Source organism: Pseudorca crassidens, chromosome 11, assembly GCF_039906515.1.
Source record: "Pseudorca crassidens isolate mPseCra1 chromosome 11, mPseCra1.hap1, whole genome shotgun sequence".
In the NCBI taxonomy this organism is placed as follows: Eukaryota; Metazoa; Chordata; class Mammalia; order Artiodactyla; family Delphinidae; genus Pseudorca; species Pseudorca crassidens.
Window position 1 is genome coordinate 75,167,080 of NC_090306.1, and position 15,077 is coordinate 75,182,156.

The following is a 15,077-nucleotide window of genomic DNA, read 5'->3' on the forward strand; positions in this document are numbered from 1 at the left end:
TCTCCTTTCTTAAAAAATAAAATAATGAACACAAATCTCACATATTAAAAAAGTGACCTTTTAACAATAAAAACAGAAGAAAGAAAACACACACACACACTCACACACACTCATACACACTCATACACAGGGAAGAGTAAGGAACATGAGAATAATACTCCAAAATATTCATTCCCTAAAAAACATATTCCGCAAAAAGAAGAGAAAATCTGAATTCAGTTGAGAACTATTTTTAATCAGACTGTGTGAAAAGTAAATGATTTGATAGTAAGTCCACAGATGAGCCAGACTAAATTGGTTGACTTAATCAGTCCTTTACTACCTGTAAATGATAAGTTCTTTTTTCAAACAGCTGAAATATTTAATTGAAAAATATTCATAATGAATGCTTTATTGCACCCCTTCTTAACTCCAGCAATCCTTTCAGAGTTTTGAGTTTACAGAATCAAATTATTAAAATCATGTTTCCTGTTTGACGAAACTGAAATGGTAACGCACCAACATTAATGAGAGCATTTTCCTTAGCATAGAAGTTCAGCCGTATTTATTTACTATTTACCATACAGTTTCTCAATAAGAAGCATTTCTCACCTTATTTATTAGCTCATTAAGAAAAATATGGTTTGATTTTTATCCTGCATACATAAAGATTGCTTCTCCTACTTACTTCAGATGATGAAAAAAGATGTCTCCTGGCTGGATGAAGGTGATGAATCTCTCGTTTATGTTTTATAGTTATAGCTTTATGATTAGAGAAAGAAAAAGAAGTAGGGAAATACACAAAACACTAGATCTTGAAGAGCTCAAAGGGAAAACAACAGAACACTTCAAAGCCAGGAATAGAAAAATTTTAGAGCAAAATGCTAAAACAGATTATAAGGAATTTAGAAACTAATATGAATATTTAGAAATTAAACAGTACTTTTCTTGTGATGGTAAGGAAAGTTATATTTAACAGGTTTTCATTCTCTCTTTTTATTCTTCCTCTACTCTGTGATCTACATGACTACACATACCCACAGCTTGCAAAAATCTTTTATGAATAGTTCTGTCAAAATAGGTTACTTCAAGTTGAACAAAATAAAAATCTTAAATTTGAATGCACAGTAAGAAATCATTTCCAGAATTGTGTTCTGTGGAACAACACTACCACTAAAAACCCAGGAGAAAAAGGCCTCTGTGGTCAAAGTTTGGGGAATGCTATATATATTTCTCTTCTGCAGATTTACAATGGACTTTTTCATATTAAGGTTCTGATAAATCCTGTAGTAAAGACTTTGTATAGCCTAATATTTTTCAAATTTATTTAAACAGGAAGGCTGTTTAAAATCTAGCATCTTGTGGAACAAATGTTTAAGAGAAAAAATATTTGGGGAAATGCTACTGTAGATCCATAGTATTTACTTTGGTTGCAGCTCCAAGGTAAATTTTGAGTATTATCAAATTCATAAAACCCAGAAATTAAGAAACTAAGAAACAGATGTTTGGGGATTAGCTAGGCTAGCAAGGTAACTTGCTTATCAAAACCAACATCACAGCCCATGAGATATAAATTTATGCTAGATGCTTTCATTACAAGATCTTTGTTTCTCCAGATGTTTATGTCTCAGAAGAGCCATATGGTAGTAATGCCTTTTTTTTTTTTAATTTTTAAAACAAGCTCTGGCCAATTTCATTAAAGAAAAATTGTGCACGATTTACTTTTCACCAGTCTGTTCTCGCATGCCTCTAATAATATCAGAATCACCTGGATCAATGATAGCCAGTGTGCATACTCTGTAGTATTTTCAACACACTGTGCCCAATTCAATATTATTGCCACTGTAGTGACGGACACCAGTTTTGGCCAACATGGCATAATACTCTATTTCAGATTTCCTCAAGGCTGGCCAGTTGTTGGCAAGGATGACGTGTTTCGCTTTGCCGTGTCCGATCATTTTCAGAGTCTGCTTGTACCCCAGCACGTACTTTCCACTTTTCGTAACCAGTTAGAGCCCAGAGTTGATCGACTCCAGTGACTTCTCCATCTTCTTTGTGGCCACCATCTTCCTGCCTTAGTTGTGGGATGCCCCCAACCAAGAGCAGCCACCAAGATGGCCGGAGAGTGAGAAAGGGGTAGTAATGTCTTTATTCTCATTATAGTTGAATAAATCATGGAAATTTTGTGATCACTGATAAGTAGTTGGAACTGCAAATAATAAGTCTATGATAGCCAAGGATTAGAGATGCAGCATAGTCACTCAATAGCTGTGTGACCTAGCTGTTTACCATCTCTGTCGCTAAGTTTTCACATCCATGAGTTGGGGTAATAGTAGTTCCTACCATGTAGAGTTTTATAAAAATTAAATGAGTTAGTACTTGTTAAAGTTCTTAGAACAGTAGTTTGATAAGTGCTATTTAAGGATTGCAAAATGAAACATAAAATACTTTCTTCATCAGTCTTATGCCTGAACATGGATGTCACAGATATGGATTTGTAAACTGTGGGCAGCAGTTTTGTGTCCCCATGAGTGGTAGGAAAATGGAAAGGAAGAGAAAGAGAAACAGGAAGGCTACCCAGTGCATCAAATGCATCAACTGCTCCACTTCCACACATTTGAGAAAATTTTTATTTTTTTGTCATTTGTGGGGTTTGGTTTGTTTGTTTAAATGTGGTCTTAAGACCAGCATCAGAAACTAAAGTTTAACAGACACTTCCAGTGGTTCTCAAACATACTGGAGTTTAAATACCTCTACAAAAAAAACAACATAAAGAGTTCAGGTAAATAACGTATTGGTTGACATTCAGGAGCAGAAAGAGGAAAAAATACTATGTGTTGGCATCTCCACATGGTCCCCACGAGCCGCCTGTGTCCCTGATGGTTTTACACTTGTGATTTTAAGACGTTATGGTCTTTTAATAAACTGATCTTTTCTTGAATTAAAAAAAAAGAACCTCTACCAGACACAGTTCAAAGTCTATAACTGTGCAGGGCTTCTTATGGTTGGCCTCGTCTAGTCTGCTCAGGTTCACACCGTCAGTTTGCCCAAGTAACACAAATCTGAAAACCGATGGCTTAACTAAAACTACTTAAGGCATTTCCCCTCTGATGGTGGGAGAGAAGTCTGTGATAGACTGTGTAGGGTCCACAGAGCTGTTCTCTCCTATCTCGGGGCTGCAGGCTCCTTGCATCTTTCTGCTCAATCATCCTCAGCACTTGCTTGTTACCTTGTGGTGATGTGGCGTTGTCCTTCCTCTGGGCATCATGTTTACATTCCAGGCAGGGAGAACAGGAAGGGAAAAGGGCAAAAGGCCCATCCCAGCTGAGCCTGCTCTGCTTTTAAGGAGTTTGCCTGGAGCCTTGTTTGACAAGGAACACTTTTAACTCACTGACCAGGCCTGGGCTGCACTGCTGTTCTTCACCCTCATTTGCAAGGAAGGCTAGGGAATGTCATGTTTTCACTGGGCACATTTTTATGCCCAACAAAACTGCAGTAGGCTCTTTGACATACTCAACATTCCAAGCTTAAAAAAATGATGTTTTCTCAGCCTCCATGCCTCTGTGTATACAATTCACTTGAACAAGACTGCCCTTCCTCACTTAAATATTTTATGACCTTCTCTTCCTTCAACATCAATGCACGTTATCCATCCCTCTGTGAAGGATTCCAATCTCACCCCCAACACCCACCCCGTGTCATATTCATAATCCTTTATTATGGCACTATCATGTACACTAAGTCAGTAGACTGGCATCACTTTGAAGGCCAAGATATATGGCTTATGCCCGGAGGCCAACTACAGCAGTTAACTCACAGTAACTGCTTTAATAACGTTTTCTGAATGAATGAATGAACAAATGAACATATGAAAATTTGAATGAACAACTGAACTTATGAATGAATAGCGGAGCATTGCTGTTTTGGGGTAATGACTTCTATTAGACTCTGCTATTCATTTGTACTCATTCAGGGAAATACTTGCTATATATTTGGGAAGATATTATATTATGAAATTAAATGAAAGTAAGGAGGAGTATAGCAAAAACAATAAATACGTGAGCTCCTCTAATAGAGAACCTATGTTTATTACCTTTCATCTCTATTGCTTCACCCCATGAAGGGTTTGATTCATAGTAGGTTTTTAATAAATGCTGAATGAATGAGCATTGAATTAAAAGGAAAAGAGAGAATAATGAAAGAATTAGCAGGCTGCTTTCATTTCTTAAAATTCCAGCAGTATCTTTTTTTTTTTTTTTACATCTTTATTGGAGTATAATTGCTTTACAATAGTGTGTTAGTTTCTGCTTTATAACAAAGTGAATCAGTTATACATATACCTATGTTCCCATATATCTTCCCTCTTGTGTCTCCCTCCCTCCCACCCTTGCTATCCCACCCCTCTAAGTGGTCACAAAGCACCGAGCTATCTCCCTATGCTATGAGGCTGCTTCCCACTAGCTATCTATTTTACGTTTGGTAGTGTATATATGTCCAAACCACTCTCTCGCTTTGTCACAGCTTACCCTTCCCCCTTCACATGTCCTCAAGTCCATTCTCTAGTAGGTCTGTGTCTTCTTTCCCATCTTGCCCCTAGGTTCTTCATGACTTTTTTTTTCTTATATTCCATATATATGTGTTAGCATACGGTATTTGTCTTTCTCTTTCTGACTTACTTCACTCTGTATGACAGACTCTAGGTCCATCCACCTCATTACAAATAGCTCAATTTCGTTTCTTTTTATGGCTGAGTAATATTCCATTGTATATATGTGCCACATCTTCTTTATCCATTCATCCGATGTTGGACACTTAGGTTGTTTCCATCCCCTGGCTATTGTAAATAGAGCTGCAATGAACATTTTGGTACATGACCCTTTTTGAATTATGGTTTTCTCAGGGTATATGCCCAGTAGTGGGATTGCTGGGTCATATGGTAGTTCTATTTTTAAGGAACCTCCATACTGTTCTCCATAGTGGCTGTACCAATTCACATTCCCACCAGCAGTGCAAGAGTGGTCCTTTTTCTCCACACCCTCTCCAGCATTTATTGTTTCGAGATTTTTTGATGATGGCCATTCTGACTGGTGTGAGATGATATCTCATTGTAGTTTTGATTTGCATTTCTCTAATGATTAGTGATGTTGAGCATTCTTTCATGTATTTGTTGGCAGTCTGTATATCTTCTTTGGAGAAATGTCTATTTAGGTCTTCTGCCCATTTTTGGATTGGGTTATTTGTTTTTCTGTTATTGAGCTGCATGAGCTGCTTGTAAATTTTGGAGATTAATCCTTTGTCAGTTGCTTCATTTGCAAGTATTTTCTCCCATTCTGAGGGTTGTCTTTTGGTTTTGTTTATGGTTTCCTTTGCTGTGCAAAAGCTTTGAAGTTTCATTAGGTCCCATTTGTTTATTTTTGTTTTTATTTCCATTTCTCTAGGAGGTGGGTCAAAAAAGATCTTGCTGTGATTTATGTCATAGAGTGTTCTGCCTATGTTTTCCTCTAAGAGTTTGATAGTTTCTGGCCTTACATTTAGGTCTTTAATCCATTTTGAGCTTATTTTTGTGTATGGTGTTAGGGAGTGATCTAATCTCATACTTTTACATGTAGCTGTCCAGTTTTCCCAGCACCACTTATTGAAGAGGCTGTCCTTTCCCCACTGTACATTCCTGCCTCCTTTATCAAAGATAAGGTGACCATATGTGTGTGGGTTTATCTCTGGGCTTTCTATCCTGTTCCATTGATCTATATTCTGTTTTTGTGCCAGTACCATACTGTCTTGATTACTGTAGCTTTGTAGTATAGCTGAAGTCAGGGAGCCTGAATCCTCCAGCTCCGTTTTTCGTTCTCAAGATTGCTTTGGCTATTCAGGGTCTTTTGTGTTTCCATACAAATTGTGAAATTTTTTGTTCTAGTTCTGTGAAAAATGCCAGTGGTAGTTTGATAGGTATTGCAGATCTGTAGATTGCTTTCCAGCAGTATATTATTAACATCATTGTTCTGAGCAAAAAATTTTAGGGTACAATAGATAAGTAATAGTAACAACAATTATTGCTCAAAATAATGATATATAGGAAGCTGGTATTTTTAACTTCTTTTAAGATATGTAGGGTAACTGCATCGAACATTGAAGCTTAAACTTTGCATTTTTATAACCACACATATGACATAACTTTGTAGCTACACACTATTAGGATTTAATTATGAAAACCAGTGCCTTCACACAGAAGTACATTTGGGAAGAATTTTTTCTGTCATTTAGGAAAAAGAAGTATTCTATCTAATTCATGCATAATAAATCCAGATATTTAATTTTCAAATATTAAAGTGGTGGGTCTTAATTTGCTCTGCAAAATCTGGTTTACAGCAGGAGAAGACTGAGACTTAGCCTCTTTGTAAGATAATACTGATGAGAGGCTGGCTTTATGTGTAAGGAGGATGTGCTCTCTTTCAATATGCCAAGGGCCAAAACCTGGGGACTCCAGTTCTTAGAGTGCCCAGTCCACTGTTAAAATTGGGAAGAAGAAGGGTAGCTAGAGAAAAAAAGCTTACCCCTTTTTCATGTCCAGGGACTGGGAAAAAGAAAATGGAAATCAGAAGTAGGATATCAAGGTTAACAGATATTTGGTCCTGTCTAAAGTGTCCATAAGACATTTGGCCCATACCAGAAGGTCTTTAATATTTGGTCCTGTCCAGAATCATTTGGCACAGACCAAATATGCTCATGGACATTTTGGATAGGACCAAACTTCAAGGACCCTTTGGCATGAACCACATGTCTTACGGATGTTTTGGACAGGACCAGATTTTAAGGACATTTTTGTGTGGACCAAATGTCTTATGACAGTTTTAGATAAGATAAAACATCCGTCAAGGGGATATCAAGTTTTGCTCTCTTCCTGAATAGGACTCAAAGAGTAAGGCATGTTCTAGAAGTTGAGAGAAAGAGCAAGGCAAGGTGCTTTTCCCTATCCCCCTACTTTCAAACTTTGGGAAGGAGCCATGTTGGTGTTGGCCTCATAGTAACCTGGAAAGGTGGCTCCTGCTTCCCTGAAGTTTAGAGTTTCTGAGCCACCCTCAGTTCCGTGTATCACAGACACTGATTCAAGAACCACTGTGACTGGGCAACAGAGGCTGGGGGTAAACAGCTAGGCCAGCAAGCCAAAGGGAGGATCCAGCAGAGACTCTGCTGCTAGCTCTAGGTTTACATAAGGCACTCAAATTGAAAGGTAGAATAATATAAAAGCACGGGGAACAATGCCAGATTTGAATTTCACCAGGAATAATCTCCATCAGCAAATTTTTATATATGAATCTATTATGCATAGGAAAGCAAACGATTTGTCTTTCTGAGAATGATTTGGCTGAATTGGGCATAGACACTGAAGACATGGAACACTAATACTGCCATGTGTTGGAATTTATTTTATTAAGGAGAGTATGCCAGTACTTCAGATTTTATCAGGTAGATAAATATGAAATAATAAACAGGTGCTTTGCTTTTTTATCTTGCTTTGCTTTCTAGAAGTGGCCAAAGGGAGAGCAGGCAGGAGGGGAACTAGAAGCGATTTTGATGGGAAAGACACATTTCTCATCATATATTTGAAAACACACTTTATGTGAATGACATATGACACCCTATTCTGTATCATCAAGGAATTAACAATTGAGCTAAAGAAATTTGTTTAGGAACATAAACCTATGATCGTAGTAGCAAAAGGGAGTGCTATTGCAAAAACTTATTGTTGATCAAGGATTTAGATGCAAGGTTATTAAGCAGTTTGGAGGAGAGTTCAGTATCAGAGAAGGCTCTAAGAAAGGAAGCAGGATTGATTCTTTTCTTAAAGATTATACAGCAACTTGATTAGAAGAAAAACATAGAAAGGCATGGTGAGTAGATGTGAACATTCTAGGGCTGTCCAAGTAGCATTTGCAGAAGCATAAAAAAAGAAAAAGTATCCTTTTCGGATACTTCTGGGGACTCCATGGCTGTGCTTAGGACATAACAGGAGGTAGATAGATGCAGATCAAACTGGTCATAAAAAGCTAAAAAGAGTAGTTTATTCTTTGGGAGAGAAACACTGCAGATTCACTGTAGGTTCTTGAGCAAGATGTTGGTGCCAGAAATGGAGTTCTGGGTATATTTATCACAAGGGAGAGATTAGCAAGAAAGTGAGGAGGGTGCTATCGAACTCAATGTATGGATGGGGGCAGAAGCAATGAAAAATTAAGAGAATTAAAGAATTGTCAGAATTTAATGACAGAAATATTAAATAGGGTGACTGTTAACCCTGGTTTCCCAGGAACAACCAGTTTATATCTGTTGTGTCCATGTAGTTATTGATAGCACTCCTTTCACTTAGAAAATCAATTATAGTGTCATTTTATATATGGGAGAAGAGCCCAGGCAGCTGTGATGATGAAACTGCCTTGCAGCACCTCTGACAAGTACAGGGAAAATGGGCATCCAGAATGGAGAAGAATTTCATTTTTGACCTGATTAGAGGAAGGAGTAGCAGGATTTCAATGTATAAATGCCCAGTAGACAGTTAAGATAAAAGACAAACTGAGACGTGCATTCCAGAAATTGATTTCATAGTTACCTGCAGACTTCTTTAGAAAAAGCCAGTTTGTACAAAGCTCTACATTTTGATTCTGTATATGAGAAGATGGACTGAACAGGGAATTAAAGACATCTAGCACAATCTACCAGAAGTCCATACACCACCAAAGGTCAAAAGTGAAAGACTATCATTCAGTGGAAATTTTCAATAAGAGTTTGACTGAAGGAGTCCCATCCTTTCCTCAATTTAACATTCCATCTTACTTCCCACTATTCCTCTTCATAAGTATCTGAATCTAGATGATTGTATCCAGACTAATTTGTCACTACCTGATATTAATACTGGATTCCCCTCTCCTCTTTGCCCTGGGTGTCTGTTACACCACACTCGCCCCCATTTTTTCCACCTCTCCCTTCCTAAGAGCCTTTCCTTAGCTTCTCCACATGCCCATTTCCTACCAGTGCTTTAATGCTCGTTAATTTCAAACTTCCCTGTGAAGTTTTCTTGGCAACACCAAGACTTCACTCAGTAGTATGACCTCATAGCACTTAATATATTTAATGCTAATTGGATTCCTATTTTAATCACATATTTGCATCATGATATCCATTTTTCTATGGTGTTATATGATCTATAACTATTCAACCATTCTATTATTTAACTTTCTATACATATCTAATTTTCTCAAGGATATATGCCTTTTGAAAGTGGGGTTGCCGTCCTTCTCTTGATTTGGTGCTAGTCTGTATTTCTCAAAAACAAAGCAAAACAAACAAAGCATTTTAATGCTTTTTATACTGATGAATGAATTCAAATCTTAATACTATTGCTAATGCATTTTCCGAATATTATTTCAACCTTTACTACAAATTATGTCAATTATATCCCTTACCAAACTTACTAGAATCATCATAATCTTGAGAGATTCTGGTAATTTGAAGGCATTTGACACAAAACATGAGTTCTTTCACTTGTTTTAAAGACATTTTTTACTGGACATATAATAATAGTATCATTTACATTTAAAAATCATATTTATTTAACCTGCTACTTCATGTCATGTAATACAGTATAGTGAAGTAAACAGAATATGTTCTGTTTATTTTCAGAAAACAATCCAAATTTAGAGCTGTATATTTCACCAAATTAACAAGGATACAAACTGATTCACATTTCCAAGGTGGCAATGGCACTGAGTTCAGGGTGTGATTTTCTTTCCTATTCCTTGTGAATGTATTGATGAGCTTTAATTATTTAATCATTGAACAAACCTGAGATTTTTGTTGCTCTCCCATGTCTACCACTGCTACAAGTGCATTTACAACTAGCAATCTCATAAATTGTTAAATAGAATGGCACCCCTTTGTGATAACACAGGAGGTGTGAAAAAGGACAGCTTCCAGTTTTACAGAGAAACTCTGAAGGGTTATAATGAATCGAGGGTCAGAATTTGCACCATGATATATATAAAACAAACTATGGAGAGAATTATTATATTAAGATTTCATTGAATTTTCAAAGGTACCTCACAAATTCTGAATGTAGGTATTTCTTGCATTATCTGTTTAATACAAGCTTTAGAACATAGAGTGTGTCCCTGGATACAGCCAGTGTAGGTTGATCAAGAAGTTAACCTTCATGGCCTTCATCAACAACAACTTCCATGAGAGTAGGTGTAATTTACTGAACATCCATCCATCTTGACCTCCAGAAACATGAGTAATGTTCTTATATTTTTAATTTGCCCTTAGTCTGTATGTTAAAGAGCCTGTGTAAGTAGGTGGAAATTAAATGAGTAGAAATGTATGCCTGAAATTCAAATAGTGGCATGGGAAAATATTTTTACTATACTAAATACATCTCTGATGTCTTCAGGGGAAATTGAATAGTATTTTATTGACTAAGATCAAACAATCTCTAATTACCACCCAGAGGCACAAAGTGAAATTGCAGCAAGTACAGGCAGCATTCGGTTGCATCACATAGGCAAGCACTATTCTAGTATGTGCCCAGGCATATCCTTGGGAGCTCACACAAGGTTTACCAGAAAGTCCATCCCAACAGGCATTATATAGGAAGGTCTTTGTTGCCCTTCTCTGCCATGTCCGAGTTTGTTTCTTTTTACATTTGAGGTCCTCAACAAATTTCAATTAACTGGAAGGCAGAAACTAGGCTGTTCTGGTTAACTGAAGTACACAGTTGTTGTTTTTTTTTCCAACTTATATAAAGTATTTATATAACCTGTCAATCCATTATCTATACTAGTAACTGCAATATCCTGAATACACATGAGTCTTTTTGGCATGATTCTTATGGTCTGCATGTTTTATTCTCCTGTATGTAAATCTTCAAGATGTCCCTATTTCCTGCTGGATAAAATGCACAAGTCCTACCCTGAGACAGAAGGAACTTCCTCCAGCGTCTGACTCCAGCCTGCATTTCCTGAGATGCTCCACCTCAGGCCCTAAACTCTAGCCTTATAAAATTAGCTTCAATTCCTGAGTGTGCCCTGTCTTTCACAATCTTGTGGCTTTGTCCATGGAGTCAGAGTGATTTTTTTTTTTTTAAGAAGATGTTGGGGGTAGGAGTTTATTAATTAATTAATTTATTTTTGCTGTGTTGGGTCTTCGTTTCTGTGCGAGGGCTTTCTCTAGTTGTGGCAAGTGGGGGCCACTCTTCATCGTGGTGCGCGGGCCTCTCACTGTTGTGGCCTCTCTCGTTGCGGAGCACAGGCTCCAGATGCGCAGGCTCAGTAGTTGTGGCTCACGGGCCTAGTTGCTCCGCGGCATGTGGGATCCTCCCAGACCAGGGCTCGAACCCGTGTCCCCTGCATTAGCAGGCAGATTCTCAACCACTGCGCCACCAGGGAAGCCCCAGAGTGATTTTTAAGATTACAAATTCAGGGCTTCCCTGGTGGCCCAGTGGTTGAGAGTCCGCCTGCCAGTGCAGGGGACATGGGTTCATGCCCCGGTCTGGGAAGATCCCACATGCCGCGGAGCGGCTGGACCCATGAGCCATGGCCGATGAGCCTGCGCGTCCGGAGCCTGTGCTCCGCAACGGGAGAGGCCACAACAGTGAGAAGCCCGCGTACCACAAAAAAAAAAAAAAAAAAAAGATTACAAATTCGATCATTTCCTTTCTCTCTTTTTAAATCCTTCAATGGCTTCATTGACTGTTGCTCATGGGTATATTCCTTAACCAACCCCCTCCTCCACCACCCCTCTCGAAAGCCATCAGGTCACTCCTGTCCCTATTGTTTATGTCCAGACCCTGCTCATCTTCATGTGCAGCTGATTACTGCCTCAGGGCCACTAGACTGTGGTATAGTCTCTTAATGCCCTTCCTACTCCATAATCCACTTAGGGTAGTTAATTCTCCTATCAGCCTCCAGGCTTTAACTTCAGTGTCACTTCCTCAGGAAGTAGCCCTGCTTCTCTTTTATCCTCTCTATGCCCAAATTAAATCTCCTTAACAAAGATTTTTATTGTACTTTTAAAAGACAAATCACCTGTAGTTAACCCTTAGAATTCCCTGTGGGATAAAGATGCACACAGGCAGAGACCTTATTGTCTTGCTCACTCTTGTATTCTAGTCTATGCAGCATATGTCCTGGCCCACGGTGGCTTTTACATGAGCATTTGATGATTGATCTATGTTGTTTCTGTTGTCTAGAATTCCACCCTCTGGTGAAAGGCTCTTCATTTTTCAAGACACAGCTCAAATGTTAACCTCTTTTGAGTAACTACCCTGGATTCCTCTCTTAGAATTTGGATTTACTTTTTTCCCCCAGAAGCACATTGTACCAGTAATCATGGGCTGGTATGGGCTTCTCATGTGACGTGGAGGTTGTCTGTGCTCATAGGCATGAGCAGAAGAAGACAGGCTCTTCTTCAACATGTCTGTCTTTGAGGACCATGACTGTGACTCATTGTTTTCACATTGCCAGAACCTAGCGTGGCACCTACATAAAGTGAGTGCTCAAAAACTATTTTTATTAAATAATTAATGTTATTGAGTTTCTCAGTCATTGCATTGATATATTTTTCTCTTTGAGTAAATGGAGTGGAGGAAGTGAATCAAACAAGGATATTAGCTGTCCTGGATTTAGTCTGAGCTTTATCACTAATTTATCAATGAAAAAAATAGTTAACCTCTCTGATATTTTATAAAATAAGGGAGATGTCAGTGATGATTTCTAATGTCTCTTCTAGCTATTAAAAAAACCTTGTAACTAAAGAAGTAGATGTAGGAGCTATAGAATGAATATAAGAATAATTTTAAATATATGATGGACATCTGCTTTTGTGACTAAATTTTTAATAACATTTTGTTCACTTCTAAATATGCCTTTATCTTAAAGAAGAATTTGGAAAAAAAGCATTTATTACTTGAAATGCAAGGACCCATTGAAAAGAACAAGTCAGGTGGCAAAATTCCCTCTATCTAGTACAATGAGTATATATTGAGGTCCTGGACTAAATGCTGGAGCAAATAAGAATAAGATGGAGCCTTACTCTTCAAAGCTGACCATCTCACAGGAGAAGCAGACGTTCAAATAATTAAATGCAGAATAATAGTTAACACTTGAGCAATTACTGTGTGCCAGGCTCTGTTCTAAGCAGTTTACAATTATCTCACTTATTCTTCACAACTTGTGTAGGAAGGTGGTATTATTATTCTTATTTTGGAGTTGAGAAAACTGAGAGGCCAAGTGACCATCTGTGGTTCAACAACTAGTGAGAAGTGGCAGGGCTGAGGTTTGAATCCAAGAAGTTTGGTTCCAAAGTTCATGTGCTTTAATAGCATATTCTAAAACTCTACCTTTTCATACACAAAATAACAGATACATGCAAAAGATCATGAAATATGACAGAGAAGATCATGAAATATTACAGAGAAGAAGTAATTAATTTTGTTGAGAAAGTAGTGGTTAGGGAAGGCTTAAGGAGGCAACACCTGAAGCTGAAGATGGTACAAAGCATGGAGTTCTGATGAGAAACATGCTCTCTCTCCCACCATGTACCAGCTACATAGTGGTGGTCCAGTTACTTAATCTCTCTGAGCCTGGGTTCTCATCTTCAAAATCAAGACAATAAGACCCACATCATAGGTTTATTATGAAGATTAAATCAGATATTACATACTAATATATTTTTCCCAAATGGCTGCTACTATATTCTTGGTCTCACATGTACTTCCAGAACCTGCAGTGCAGAGGTAGAGTCTACCTCCCTCTCCTTGAACCTGGACCGGCCTTTATGACTTCTTTAGGCAATGGAATATGGTGGAAGCGATGCTATGTGACTTTTGAGGCACGTCATAGAAAGTAACACAGCTTCTACCTGATTCTTTCTTGGGATTATTGACCTTGAAACCCAGTCATGAGCTCTGAGGATGCCCAGGCCACACAGAGACAGCCAATGAAGCAGAACTAAGGTTCTTGGTCCTCATTCCTGGCTAGCTCTAACTTCCCAGCATGCCAGTGAGTTATGTAAGTTATGAAGCAAGAAATAACTGGATAATACTTAAATCAGATAATATAAAGTACTTATTGTGGTTTATGACTTATAATACATGTTTAATTAAAGGTGGCAATTAACTACTAATGTTATACAGTGGAGGTTAGAATGACAGACCTGGGAGTCGGACTGCCTGGGGTTAGAGCCTATATCTGCCACTTTCTAGCCTATGTAGTTTAGGGCAAGTTACTTAACTTCTCTATGCCTCAGTTTCTCATTTGTAAATGGAGGTGATAATTGTACCCACTTCATAGTGTTGTAGTCAGAATTAAATGAGTTGCAGTTCTCCCAATAAGCTATGATTTTCATCACAGCCAAGCCTTTGTAGTAGATGTTCCTCCACCTCCAACTCCTTTGTTTAGGTCTCAGTTAGCTAGACCATCCTCTAGGAAACCTTCCACCTTCCCAGTTTGGATGCCCCTCTTATGTGTTCCCATACACCCATGTGCAGACTCTGCTGACACGTGTATTGGGCACAGCTTTCTTCACTCAGAACTCCTCTGCAGGTACCTCTGTATGTGGTGAGGCCACAGCCTGTTCCTCTGTCACTGACACTGAAGCACAGATCTGTTTTAAACTCAAGTCTGCCAAATGGGAGAGAAGTCCTTTCTCCTTCCCCTGCTCCCACCTTTTTTCTCCCCATACACTGCCTTGAAGAAGACCTAAAGCAATGCTGCTTATGGTTCAGTGTGATACCAAGATCCTGAGAAACTGTCCTTTCAGATTTAACATTCATGTGTAGGGACTAGACAGGAGTCCATGGGGCTGCTCTGATAGGCAACTAGAAAGAGAAAGACCTGCTGTTTTCAGAGTTACCTCTCCTCTGTGACCATTGAAGCTCTGCTACTGCCCTAAACTTGTTCCCCAGTCTCTCTTTTTGCTCAGAATGAATTAATTCCCAGGGGGCTTCACAAATCCTTCACGTAAATAGATTTCTGAAGATCCCATTCTAAAATTTCAATGAAAATGACCAACCTGTTCTAAATCTCAGTAAGAGACATATCCCTAGGTGAAAG

At 38.4% G+C, this 15,077-nt stretch overlaps 1 pseudogene; it reads right to left on the reverse strand.

The window, feature by feature from the left end:
• Positions 1-1,633: 1,633 nt before the first annotated feature.
• On the reverse strand, positions 1,634-2,045 carry LOC137202973 (large ribosomal subunit protein eL30 pseudogene; annotated as a pseudogene).
• Between the last annotated feature and the right edge of the window lie 13,032 nt (positions 2,046-15,077).